General features: G+C 44.1%; 1 protein-coding gene across 9 annotated transcripts in view; it reads left to right on the top strand.

Annotated features, from left to right (window-relative positions):
* The first annotated feature begins 435 nt into the window (after positions 1-435).
* The window catches only part of TANK (TRAF family member associated NFKB activator), a 49,433-nt gene continuing 35,787 nt past the window's right edge, over positions 436-14,081 (top strand). For 2 of the 9 annotated variants that reach the window (XM_059727342.1, XM_059727345.1), the window contains exons 1-2: positions 5,436-5,852; positions 13,677-13,802. The gene's annotated coding sequence lies outside the window, so the exon portion shown is untranslated. Of the gene's footprint in view, positions 536-5,431; positions 5,853-13,676; positions 13,807-14,081 lie in introns of those variants that run through there. The other 7 variants (XM_059727340.1, XM_059727343.1, XM_059727344.1 and 4 more) reach the window with 6 other exon arrangements.

Below are 14,081 nucleotides of genomic sequence, written 5' to 3'. Positions count from 1 at the left end.
TTTTACTATTTTCTATTAGAATATCAGTGACTGGCTTCAGGAGAGCTTTGGGACTAAGGTTTAGCAAAATATATTTGCATTTTTTTTATCTCATCATGTAAAAAATAGTTATGAATGGTGCAGAATAGCATCTCAGCTCCCTACAATCCTAGTTCCTGATTCTGCTATCTTTAAGCATGCAGAATAGCACTCACCTGTGCCATTTGTCCCACTGAAGTCATAGGAAAAAATCCTGGAAGTAAGTACAGAAGAATCAGGCCTACAGCTGATTTACAGAATGTCTTCTGCTAAAGTCTCCTTTACAGAGAATATCTCATAATGATTGGTTGTTTGCAGTTGCAAATAAGGAAGTTCTTAAGTGGGGGATTTCTCAGTGGAAGTTCCCAGCTAACGTCAGTCATAACCAGTAGAGGAGGCTGACAGAACTGCATTTCATAATCCGGTTGACAAAGCTTCCAGACTGACTAAAATTTGTCTATGTTGTTACTGAAGAAAGTGACTGAAGAAAAATATTCTTAATGCAATTACTGATAAGGTAATCAAAAAATTTAGTTGCTATAGTTTCTATTGCTTGTCTTTATCAAGTAACTACTGGTATATTAAGGTTCCAAGACAAGATGTAAATACTACAATTTGTACTAACATCTGCCTTAATGTTATTTTAGATTGCACTGTCTTTGTGTGACCACATTTAGGTAACTGTTGTTTAGCTATTCTCTGGAACCCAAGACTTCCTTTTGTTTCCATCTGCTATGACTATACCACAAGCAAAAAACAAAGCTGTTACATATAGTATAAGTTTTACACTGGCTCATACTTTTCTGTTCAGAAGAATTTAGAATTTTTTTCTTCTTTTTAGCAATTTCATTCCAAATTGTTTCATGATTCACCCTTCTTCTCCAACCTAGAGATGTTATTTTTCACCTGTACCAAAAGATTTCCCTTTATTCTCCTTATTTTCTGTTTTCAGTTCTCAAATATTACTTCTGTGACCCAACCTTAGATTATATCTTCTCTTAGTTTGATAGAGTACCTTTCTGCATGTCTCCAGAGAAAACCCAGGTTTTCATTTTGATAACAAAAAAATTCATATAATGCTATAGGCTGTGCAGGCACCCAGCAATATACATTCCTTAGTGAAAGTTAATAGTCTGGAAAAGGTTTAGACATCTGACGTGGGCCACCTAGTGTTTGAAAACGTGGCTACATTAAGAGGCTTGGAAAAAAACACTTTTAACCTTTCAGTTTCTGATATTTGGCTTGTAGAAGCCAGTTCACATGTATAAGCCTGAAGACATCATTGGGGAATTGTCTTAAATCTATAGTGAAATGTACTTTTCCTGCTATTATATAGTGCATTACAAGCATACCTTTAAGAGCTGACATCTCTGTGATACTTGTTACTTGTTTTATAATGAGTGATATGTTGTCTACATACATTTGTATATTACTCCCAAAGTAAAAAAAGTATCATTTGTTAAATTTTTTTTACAAGGATATCAATCCTGAAGCACCCTGTTTGCATAGTCATGTGACCTGCTTGACCTATTTTACTTGTGCAGAATCTGGGTTTCCATTTTGTAAAAAGTACTAAGTTTCTAACCTTCCTCATTACAAACAGTGACTTCCAAATGTAGACTGCATGCAACACACAGTGAAATCTTCCTGGGTCTGCAGACAGCTTGCTACAATGATTCAGAAATCTGAACTCCTCTACACCCACTAATCTCACTGCGGCTTTAACTCGAAACCCTTTAATATCCTTATGGGGTAGTGGATGACTTTAAAGAGAGCACTGATGGAGGAGCGAATCCCATATGGAGTGGTTCATGGGGGTGCTGCAGGGAACACAGGGAAAAAGGAGAGGGAAAAAGGAAAGGCAAGGTGGGAAAGGAAGAAAAACAAGGTGCAGAAGATATTCTTCCTTTCTGTGTTGTTAAATGTGGCAATAAGATAAACAACATATCATGATTAATGGTAATCATTTAATGTGTAAAAGGCCATTTATTTTTAATAATTGTTTGTATTGTGGTAGTGCTTAGCAACTCGGTCATAGACTTAGACCACACGTACTGAGTAATTCCTATTGACACTAGTGAGTTCTGCTATAGACAGATGGGAGCAGATATGGCCCTCAATTTATACCCAGTGAATTATGGTCCCATGGGCTGTAATTAAAAGTGGAACTCTGCCCTATCTACCAAAAGAGTTTGACATCTCTAGTTTCCTACAAATCTACTAGAACAAACAGAACCATATTCTATTCTAGCTACTAGGCACGTAAGTGGATTTAGTTCTTGAAAAGCAGTTGATGCAAAGGTGTGTGGGTCCTCTTCCTCATTCTCACTCATAGGTGCCAACTCTGTGGGTGCTCTGGGTCACAAGCACCCACTGAAAAAAATTTAGTGGGTGCTCAGTGCCCATGAGCCATGGCCATTTTGGTTTTACACTGCAGATGTTAAAATAAGTGCTTTACTGGAAGCAATAATGCATTACTTCAACCCGGCTCTGCAGCGTCTGTAAAGATCAGGTGCTTCAGCAGGGCTTTTTGGCACTTTTAGCTAAAACTTATTCAGTCAGCTATTAGATAAAAGCCCCCCCAAAACCCCAATAAAGCGCCCAATATTTACAGACATTGGGTAAGCTGGGTTGAAGTAACTTGCTACCTCTGGGCATATGCAGGGTGTTTAAAATAAAGCACCATTTTGTGGGGTGGGGGGAAGGGAGAGAAGGGGGGCAAGCGGGAGGGTTATGTCTGCAAGCACCCACCAGCAAAAACCGAAGTCAGTGCCTATGTTTGCACAGTTTTATGATTCAGTTTTAACAGTAAGATGATGGCTTGTTACAAAAGGATATGCATCAATGGATTTTCAATTACTTCAGGCCTAATAGGCAGAACAGAATCTGGCCCATAGCATACAGATTCTACATTGAGATTTTAGAGAGTTGCTTTTTTTTTTTTAGCAGAGCAACGTAGCTAGATTTTATTCAAGCAGTCTGAGATTTTGGAGAAAAAAATAGGATACACTATTGTACAGCAGGTGTGCAGTGCCACCTTATTTAACTAAACCTACTGAAGGAAGGGGAAAAATGCTAAAGTCTGATGACAGATCCTTCTCATGCAATTTATCACAAAAGGATGCTACTGACAAGCTGTTAAATAGAAGAATTATATATGTGATTTCAAAAGAGTGAAGTCACGGTTTCTAAAGGATTGCCATTTTTGTGCTGTCAGCTGTAAAAATGTCATATGGAACTTTTACTAAGTGTGTTAGAAATTGATTAGTGAACTTTTGCTTCTTATCCATCAGTATGTATGTTGCAGCAGAACTAGAGCTGGTATAAACTGTTACAGTTCCACATATCACTAGATTTATGACTATACCAAGTAAGGAGATACCTGATTATCTTCACTATTGTTGGATAACATTATTTGATTTGTGCTGCCTTTAGTCCATTTTAGTGTGTGAAATTTAGCTTAGCCTGACTTGAATATAGTTGTTGAGTATCTCTCTGTTATTGGAACTACTTATTGTGGCATTCTTTATTAGTAAACAGAGTGGAACTAGTGAATGGAATGGTGCAGTATAAAGGTATGTGACAGAACTAGATAAAAACCAAAAATATGTAAAATCTTAGGGAAAAAAGAAATAAATAATGTATTTCCCCTGTCATGCAGTGGATAGGGCAGGGTGGCTCTTTAAGAGACTAAGCTTTAACAAGAAGGAAGACCTTTTGTAGGAAACAACATGTCATGAAGTAGGTTATCTGAAGGACACTCAGCAAGCCTTAGGAAGTTGGTCAAGACTTCAGCTAAGGATCTTAGAAAGGTTTTTTTAGGAGGAGTGCTCATAGCCTCCTTGCCTTCCTGGGGTGCTCTTCACAGCCATACAGTAAACTCTGCTTTGGCCATTTAGGGCAGGATGAATTGTCAGCTTTCAGTGCAAATAATAAGCTGTTAGTAACTAGCAATCTTATGGAAAATTGAGAGTGGCCCTCACTGAAACCCTAAAGATGACCTAAGACTAAATGAGTGTTAGAATGGTCCTTAATTAATCTGCAATGGTAAATTGATAACTGTGTCCCTAATGACCTTCAGATACATAGGTGGCAGGTGTGGGCTCCAGTGAGCCTCCTAAGACATGCTGGAGGACTCTTCCTATGATCAACTAAGAAAATGTGAATGGGTATGTCTGCACCACAACCCCCACACTCCCAGGGAGCATAGCTCTTGAGCACATCCTGTCTGCCAGCTCCCATTTGCACACACCAAGCTCAGAAATAAGACAGTGAAGCTGTGTTGTAGGCATAGCGTGTCGTCACACCAGAGGCAGAGGATTAAAAAGCAGAGGTAGGAGTGCCCTCAGAGCAGCTTCCTCACCTCATTTCCGGGGTGGGTGGGACATGCTCAAAAGCAGCAAACTCCAGGAACACTGAGGAAGTGAAGATGTTGCACCCTGGATTTATTTTTGTAGGAATACTGTGTGTGACTGCTTTCCTGTTTGATTTTGTGGTGCTGCCTGTTGAATGGAGTTATGTCAAAGGGGGTCATAAAGGGATTGTTAAAAAACCCAGCAGGAAAGATAGAACAATGACATGGGTAAATCAGCTTCCAGTACACAGCTTCAAGGGGCTCTATCCAGGCTAGAAAGGCTAAACCTGGGATTAAAGACCTAAAATCCAGACAAGGTTCCTTTTAAGTGAGCTAGAGATGAGTGGTTTGCCAGGGGCTACAGATTCCTCCCTCCTTTCAATTGAGGAGAAGACTGGACCCAAATAAGCTACAACTCAGGGAGGCTAACTTAAGGGGTTGTGTGTGAAGAAGCGTGCATTTGTGCATGTCCTATACCTTGAGGTGAGTGCTTTGTCTAAAACAGTGGTTTTCAAGCTGTGGTCTGACTGAATTAGTCACAGTTGATTCCGGGGGCTGGAACCTGGGTCCTGGTCTGACCAGGAGTGAACTGTGGATTTGCATTGTAGGACGAGGCCTGCCCACTGTAGGGGTACACTCTATAAGACCACCAGGTGCAGCTAGCCTTTTAATTGTGACACTTCTTTCCTGCTGATATCAGGAAGTCCACAGGAAAAAGAAAGGGGGGAAAGCCTTGGATCTACTGCCACCAACTCTCCTTCCCATCCTAAGATCCATAAGAAGAAAGTAGTACAAAGCAGGAGCAATAAACTTACAATGGAAACTCAGTTGCAATTTTGGCTCTACAGTTATTACTGTTCAACTGTAGCAAATTAAATTATTAACTTGCCATTCAAAAAGAATCACCCTAGAACTGATTTCAGAAACAGAACTATTTTTCTAAAAAAAAAATAAAAATAAAGGACACTTTCTTTTTAAAATCCTTGGATGGCGAGTGCTGTGGATCATCAAAGTATCATGTCATGTATTTATCACATCACTGCTGTTGTACAAAGGCACGCATCCAGAGATCTCTCCACGCGGCAATGAAGTGCAGCCTCTCCATGGGGCTGAGGGAGCAGCTAGGCAGAAAACCGGCAGATAGTTGAAGTGGGTAGGGAAGGCAGAGCTGGGGAAGTGAGGTTTTCGGCCGGAGGCACTGAGGCGGTCTTTCTCCTGCTCTATGAAAAGTGCCAGCAAGAATCTTTCCGCGGCCATGCTGCAATAGAGATGTTTGCCAGACTTGTTTAACTAGCTCGCAACCTCTGAACCCGTGGTGAAAGGGCAGAGCCGTGAAGCCGGGCTGTGCTCCGTCACATGGCTTGGGTGTTTGGGACAAAACAGGAAGCAAATGCAGGTTCCTGGGTTCAGCCCGCTCAGACGGAGTGAGTCATGGGAGCAGCACTGGTGCGAGAAGGGCTGTCTGCTCACTGAAGACTTCGTAAGTTTGACTCGCTTGTAACCATTTCTCTGCACCCCCTGCGCGCAGCCGGCGCCGGAGCAGCTGCAGTGCCCGGGCCTGGCCAGGAGCCGAGCCGAGCCGAGCCGGGCGCGCCTGGACGCGGGGTCAGCACCGCAGCCGCGCGGCGACTCCTCTCGCTCCTCTTGCTCCGGCGTTTCCTTCTGCTTCGCTTCCCTTCAGCCCTTTGTGTCTCGGGCTGTGGGGAACCTCCTCCCTGCCCCGGGGCTGAGCGCACAGAGCAGGGCAGGAGACACGTAGCTGCCGGGGAAGAGCTCGCTCCCTCCGCGTTTGCAGAGGCGGAAGTGTCGGGAGAGGGAGGCAGGGGACACCGGGGAGGCGGAGGTCCGGCTGCCCGGGGTGAGTGGAGCAGCTCTTCTCTCGGCGGCTCCCGATGCGGGGACACGAGGGGAAGGGGAGCTTGTTCCCTGCCCCGTCCGACGGGCCGAGCGGGGGGTCCCTCGGACGACAGGAGAGTTGAACCGGGCTCCGTTTCTGCGGGGAAGTTGTGAATGGCAGGAGACTTCTCCACTTCGGGGAAGTTGTAGCGCAAGAAACAGCCGGGGGAAAACTGGCATCGCTGCTTTCCGGGCCTCAACGGTGCGGTCCCCTTGGGATGCCTTGACTGAGTCAAGGAGATATTTTCTTTTGTTTTTCAAGGAGCAGGTGGTGGGGTCTCTCTGCCTTGTGGCAGCGTTGAAGGTGTCCGGGTCCTGGAGGCTTTCAGTGTATTTCTGACTCAGGAATGACAAACCCTCTCTGTCTTGTTGACAAGACATTACTTCAGCAGTTGCTCCCGCTCTGAAGGTGATCTGAGCATGAGCTACACTTGAAATGTTTTTGTTTTAATTTTGAAAAAACCCAGTGGATGAAACCGAAAAGATGATCAGAAAAAAAAATGCAGAGAAGAGTTTGCTTCTGGATAGTGCCAATATTCTGATGTAAAACTATGAAAAAGTGTGAGCTTCACTTTTCAGAAAGCTTTGGGGGTGTTGCAGGCAGGACCGCTTATGGTGTGCAACTTCCCTGTTGTTGGGATCCTGGCAGAATTAGTAGGTGTCTGGAGAGAGAAATGAAGTCTTCTGCTTACTCCATGGTATCCTGCAGAGCGGTTGACTGACTAGCGGCTCTCTTCATGGAGCTGTGCACCGCAGCATGAGTGGGAGGTGTGTGTGGGGAGAGACTACAGACACAGGCCCAAGTGTTTTGTTCTCTCTTCTGTCATTTTTAATGTAGTCACCATCATTGTGGTATCTGAAAACCTCCCACTGCTTCATCAAAAATGTGACTGACTTGATTTGGTACTTACAGCCATTTTTCATTGCTTTACATTATCATACTATTGTACTATTCCATAGCACAATTGAACTAAATTATAATATCTCCATATAAAACACGGCTGTGCATAAGAAGTGTTAAGGCCACAGTGGTGCCTTAAGGTTGTCACTTGACTTTAATTTTACCTCCTCCCACATATGTGTTTTCAATAGAGTATTTAATTACACAATCGTGTAATTCTAATATTATAAAAGCCTAAGCATGTCTGTCTGTCTGTCTGTCTGTCTGTTTGTCCATAATGCTTTATTCACGCTCTAATAGGCTGATGGAAGCAGCCAATCAGAATGTTCCAAGTGTGGGGGAGCAACGCCATGATTCCAAAGCTGCGCTGAGGACTGCTGGCCTCGGCTCCCCCACCCCCGTCCTGCAGGAGGCAGAACAGTGGCAGCATGGGGCATTAGGTGGCGGTGCTCCGTCCCAGCCCCCCCTCCCCACTCCCCCACCCCGGCCACCCATCATTGTTGACGGGCAAATGGCTAGTATTTGTATAAAGTTTCAAAAGTGTACTTGCTTGTGCGATTGGAAAATGCAATGTAATAGTAGATGCATGCACCGTTTTGTATTACTACATTAGTTTTATTGTACTGTAGTTAGAAAAGGGCATAAACTCCTCAGTTTGGAAGAGCAGTGTGTATGCTTGCTCTAACTCAGGGGTGAGCAAAGTCCAGCCCATGGGCCAGATCAGACCCATGGCAGACTCCATTTTGAAGCAGCCCCTGCCCATGTTGCTGCAACAGGTTTCAATGAACACCCCAACAGTGGTGGGGCTGTGACACTATGGCACTAGGGTTTTTTTGGAGATCAGCTGCAGCAGTGCTGGCAAGTTGTGTGACTCGGCAGGGAGCTGCCCCTGGGCTGGGATCTTGTGGCAGTGACAGCATGGTCCCCAGCCAGGGCAGAGCTGCCATATGCTGCCTGCACACTCTGGCTCTGACCATGCTGTCACTGCCGCAAGATCCCAGCTCCAGCCCTGCAGCAGCTCCCTGCCCAGCCGCACGCCCTGCCAGCGCGGCTGGGGCCAGTCCCCATGGAAACCCTGACCCTGTGCTGTTACAGCCCAGCTGCTGCTGGGGCCCCCATGGAAACCATCTGCAGTGACATGGGCAGGCCTGCTGGGAAATGGAGTTCAGCCACCAGTGTATCTGCCATTTTGCCCACCCCTGTTCTAACTCCTGGAAGGCCCTATGATTCATAGATTCATAGATGTTAGGGTCGGAAGGGACCTCAATAGATAATCAAGTCCGACCCCCTGCATAGCCATGCTCTAAAGACTTGCTTTCTGTGTGTGACTTTGCCCTTCAACTCCCCCCGCCTCCCCCCCCTGTTACTGTAATGGAACAGGATTCTCCTTTTGGATAACAACTCTTTTATGTGGGAAGGTTTAGTAGCCCTTCTCAGTCATTCACTGTCACCAGGGGAGAATTAGTAGTCCCCTTCTAGCAGTAGATATTGGTATTGATGAAGTGATATTTCAGAGTGCTGGGATTCCTGGTAGTGGTGATTCAGAGAGAAGTTGATAGCAAAGACTGGGAAATATTGAACTGAATTACTCTCAAACGTTATTGCTATAACGGGAATCTAAAAAAAAAACAAACGAACCCAATGATTACATTTTGAAATGGCATATTTTTGTATAGTGTGAGAATATGACATTTAGGTTCATAGAAATGTCAACAGATCTTCTGTCCTACATGATTATATGTTCTGTTTCATGTGTAAATAAAAGGAGACAGCTATTCAGCTGGTGTAAATAAGTGGAAGCTTTATGACTCCACTCTAGGTGAGCATTTCGTGTTTGATACTTTGTACTAAATGGTGCATCAGAGCTCTATGTAACATCTTGAAACATTGTTTGATTGTCTCATGGAGGCTTAGATGTACTTGACAGTCCAACTTAAAGAGGGTTGGCTAATGCTGCTTTGAGAACCTTAACTCGTTATTTCCTTTAAGTACCCTTACCATATTGTGCATCTCTATGGTAAATGTACTGGCCTTTCCATTATTTTATAAAGCATTTAGTTACCGTATTTGCTAAAATAGATATGTCCCTGATTATAAGATGACCCCCCAATAATTAGATTCTGTATATGGAAAAATTATAAATTTGAATTTTCCATATATAGAATCTAATTATTGGAGGTTTGCTTGAATTTGTCCCCTTCCCACTGCCATAGCAGGGAAAATAAATCTGGGGGGGAGGTCCGGTAGCCCCCTTAACTATAAGTCAATGGCCAAGATGCTGGCTTTGAGGATGAGGAAAAACCTCCAGAAGATAATACATGAAGACCAAGTATGCACAGTACCAGGTAAAAGGATCTCCAAAGCAATCTGAATGTTCAGAGATGCACTGTCCTAGATATAAGAGAGGAAAACAAACACAGCTATAGCAAACCTAGATTTAGAAAAAAGCATATGACAGAGTTGATCATGATTACATATTTGAGATGCTTGGAAAAATGGGTTTCCCAGAGAAATGTATATGTTGAATAAAATTATTGTATAGAGAAGTGGATAGTCAAATCCAAATTAATGGACACCTAAATGGCCTTCAAAATCCACATAGGGGTGAGACAAGGGTGTCCCCTGCCACCACTACTATTTGTGTGTGGCATGTCACCATTAGCACAAAAAATTAGAAAAGACAAGATCATAAGCAGAGTAAATATACCAGGAGGGAAAAAGGTAACATGCATGGATGATATAAATGTAGTGGCTAGAAACAAATTTTCAGTGGAAATGGTGCTAAAGTATACACCAGAGTATGGAGAAGTGATGGGGGCTAAACTAAATAGATCAAAAAGCACCATGAGTGGGGAACTGAAGGGACTTGAAGAAGTTGGGCCTTCAAATAAGAGAGAGAAATCAGAGTGCTAGGGATTCCAATGGATGCTGAGGAGAAAGGTAATATAGCATAGGAAAGGATGATGGCAAGGCTATGGCAAATACTTTGGTTATGGTCTGGAAGGGGACAGTCCTTTGCCAGAAAAGTGGCATCATTTAAGGCTGTGTTACGGACAATTATTCTATATATGGGATTTGTATTCCTAGTAGCATGGCAGCAGACAGCAAAAGTACAGGGGGAAATATGTGTGTTCTTCTGGAATGCCAGAAGAGAGAGGTTGGCTAGAGCTGAACTGTACAAAGCAAGAGAGATTTGGGGGGGGGGGACGGACAGATGGGGGCTGTTGGATTGGGGTTGTTTGTCCGTGCAAAATATGTTAGTGCAATATTCAAGGCAGAAACGGAGGGAGAGGGGAAAGCAGCACATGTCACCTGACTTCACCCAGCTACAATTCTGAGGAAATGGGGAGTATATTAGACCTCTTTGAAGAGTACATGGGCATGGTAGCCAGTGATTCATTAGATCAGGATGGAAGGATTCGTGCAGAGGTATAAAATAGGGAAGGTAGGACTGGAGATCCTGAAGGATCATAAGAAATTGATGAAAGTGGTAAGGGAAAGAGACAGGATGGTGCTGGTGCAAAACTTCACAGAAGAACAAGTGAAGAAGGTGTGGGGAGTAGTGGCAGGTAAACCACTAAAAAGGGAACATGCTGACCTAGCATGGATAGTTGTAAGAAGTGTCTTGCTGGTGAGAGAAGTACAACACAGATAGGGCTTGACAAGCTCATCAAAATGCCCATGGGGAGTTGCAGGGAAGAAGAAATGGTGGGACGTGTTTTGGGAGTATGCATATGTAAAGGGGGTGTGAGAATGGGTCCACTGCTTCCTGAGTGTCACCAAAATAAACCTGTCATACCAAATGGACCGGATGAAATGTTATTAAGAACTTTATTAGCATGTTACAACTAGTTCATAGAAAGTAAGAAATAGCTGGATGTTTAAGAGGTTGGCTTGCACTGAATGAGTGTGCCTGAAGCTGGGGCTGCATGAACTGAAATATTACATTGATCTGGACAAGGAAGAGCTCGGAGAGGAAGAGGCAGAGTAGAAGTGGAGGAAGAAGGACTAGACGCTTGTTTCACTAAATCAACAGAGAAGATTGATGGGAAGGAGAGAGAGTTTCAGGTGGTTATTGAGGTAACGGGTTTTCATGGGTTCTGTATGAAGAAAAAGATTTCTGTAAGGGTTAGTTTTTTGGCGAAGTTGACGTATGTTGCTTACAGGTTTAATATATGTAGGTATATGTTTTTCATAGAATCGTAGAAGTAGGGTCGGAAGGGACCTTGTAGATCTTCAAGTCCGACCCCCTGCCTGGGCAGGAGAGAAACTGGGCTCAAATGACCCCAGCCAGGTAGGCATCGAGCCGCCTCTTAAAGACCCCCAGGATAGGAGCCAGCACCACTTCCCTTGGAAGTTGGTTCCAGATCCTAGTCGCCCTGACTGTGAAGTAGTTCTTACGGATGTCTGATCTAAACCTACTCTCAAACAACTTGTGGTCGTTATTCCTTGTTATCCTGGGGGGCGCTGGGGGAATCAAGGTCTCCCCCAAACCCTTCTGGTCCCCCCTCAGCCTTCTCTTGTGAAGGCTGAACAGGTTCAGGTCCCATAACCTGTCATTGTAGAGTCTGCCCTGCTGTCCCTGGATCATGTGGGTGGCCCTCCTCTGGACCCGCTCAATGTTGTCCACATCCCTCTTGAAGTGGGGTGCCAAGAACTGGACACAGTACTGCAGCTCTTGCCTGACCAGTGTCGCGTAGAGGGGGAGGATCACCTCCTTGGACCTACTTGAGATGCACCTATGGATGCACGATAAGGTCCGGTTAGCCCTGCCGACCGCGACCTCGCATTGTCGGCCCATGTTCATCTTGGAGTCAGTGATGACTCCAAGATCCCTTTCTGCCTCCGTGCTCTCAAGAAGGGAGTTTCCTATCTTATAAGTGTGCTGCCGGTTACTACTACCCAGGTACAGCACCCTGCACTTGTCCGTATTGAAACGCATCCTGTTTTTGTTAGCCCACCGTTGCAACCTATCCAGGGCTTTCTGCTGTCTTTTCCTCCCTACTAGCATGCCCACCTCACCCCAAATTTTGGTATCATCAGCAAATTTGAACAGGTTGCTTTTCACCCCGTCGTCCAAATCACTGATAAAGAGATTGAACAATGCAGACCCAAGGACCGAGCCCTGGGGGACTCCGCTGCCCGCTTCCCTCCAGGTCGAATATGAGCCGTCCACCACCACCCTCTGAGTATGGCCCTTCAGCCAATCAGCAATCCATCTGACCGTGTAGGCATCGATGCCGCAGTCGCCTAGTTTTTTAATGAGGATGGGGTGGGAGACAGTGTCAAAGGCCTTTTTGATATGTAGTTGTTTCTATGATATCAAGTCTTGGTAAACAAGGACGCTTGATATGTATAACTTAAGTGTAGGGTGATAAGTGTGTTTTTAATAAAATTTGTAAGATATATAGTTAGATAAATATTTTATATATGGAGACCCTTGCCATTTGCACGGGATACTTTCTTGAGATCCCCACAAATGGTGGAATCTGTGAATAAGGCACTGTGTTCATGAACGCAGTACCCCTGGCGGTTGGTGGGGGAGAAGGCACAGCTGTGTTGGGGGCAGTGGGAGACCAGCAGCGGCAAACGCAGAGCTCCTGTAAGTGTATTTAAGATGCTAATAGCAAGGGTGTGTGTGTGTGTGTGTGTGTGTGTGTGTGTGTAAAAATAAAGGTTCCCATTAGCATGTTTGCCCAATATGGGCCATGTGTTTTAATAGTCATGCTGCATTTAATCAACTTCATAGTTGGCTTCCATTGCCGAGCACATTCTGCTTTAGGGAGCAGTTTAATGGTAGACAATGTATTATTGAGGTTTCCTTGTATGCAGTTGTAAAGATGAGAGGGGTTTTTTCCCCATGCCAGTTGAGAGAAAAAACTTTATCTTGTATTTGAGTAAATACGGTACATATTCAAGGGCTGTTTTCATGCAGGTAAACACTTACTTTTCTATGATTGCTCTTGAGATGAAAAATTCCAAACTATTTAAGTTGCCTTTTTCTAATTTTTATATTATTAAAGCAATTCATTTATGTTGGCATCTCTAACTTCCAGCGCCTGGTAGGAAGAGCACAAGTCCAGCATTCAGGATGGGTAATTAGAGATGCGAGTTCTGAGCTGTTGATGTTCCAGTTGCTGAGTGCTAAGTTTTTGCTTGTGAAGAAGGGAATAACTTTCCTATCACCCTTTATGCCTTGCATGCAGCTGAGATTTGAATCCTTTGGAGCCTGTGAAGGGCAAACATCTATTACTCTAATAGCTTCTAGTTTCTCTCTCTGTTTCTTGCCTGACCAGATACATGAGAAGCTTGCAGCAGTTGATGATCCCACTGGCAAAGTGCTGTTGCCCATGGAGAGAGGGCAAGAAGCCTACTCCCCCAAGTTTAGGTTCTTAAGATGAGAGACCTTTCTCTTTTCCTACCTCTGATGCTTGCAGAAGCAAATAAATCTGATCCTGTTGTTGCTCTACACTTGTTTATGACTTGTGCTCCTTGTTTCTCCCACAGATTGTGGATTTTGAGGAGGTATCAGTAGAACAAGATCTGCTCTTCCCCCAGGTTGAACCATTACAAGAAGATGTCTGTCTATTCTCCTGTCTCCTCCCTACCTAGCGAGAAAGGGACACTGGCAAAGTAGGTGAGACTGCCTGTTGTGTCAGAAAGCAGCTCTGATCTCCAGTCTGGTTGTGAGCAGAACTGTATTCTACAACTCTCCCTTCTCTACCAGTAAATGAGGGAGGGGTTGTAAGAAAAATTTTCAGTTATTATATCTATTTTTTTTCAATTGGTGTCATACTGAATTTTCTTGCATACCACATGCCCACCCCAAATTATATCTTGTTTTTTGGAGAGCAGAATGCAGGAAAAGAGATTTTTCCAAATGGCTGACTGTGACCCACAATAAGTCTTCCT

The sequence above is a fragment of the Alligator mississippiensis genome, chromosome 4, assembly GCF_030867095.1.
Source record: "Alligator mississippiensis isolate rAllMis1 chromosome 4, rAllMis1, whole genome shotgun sequence".
In the NCBI taxonomy this organism is placed as follows: domain Eukaryota; kingdom Metazoa; phylum Chordata; order Crocodylia; family Alligatoridae; genus Alligator; species Alligator mississippiensis.
This window is presented reverse-complemented; position numbering and strand designations above follow the sequence as displayed.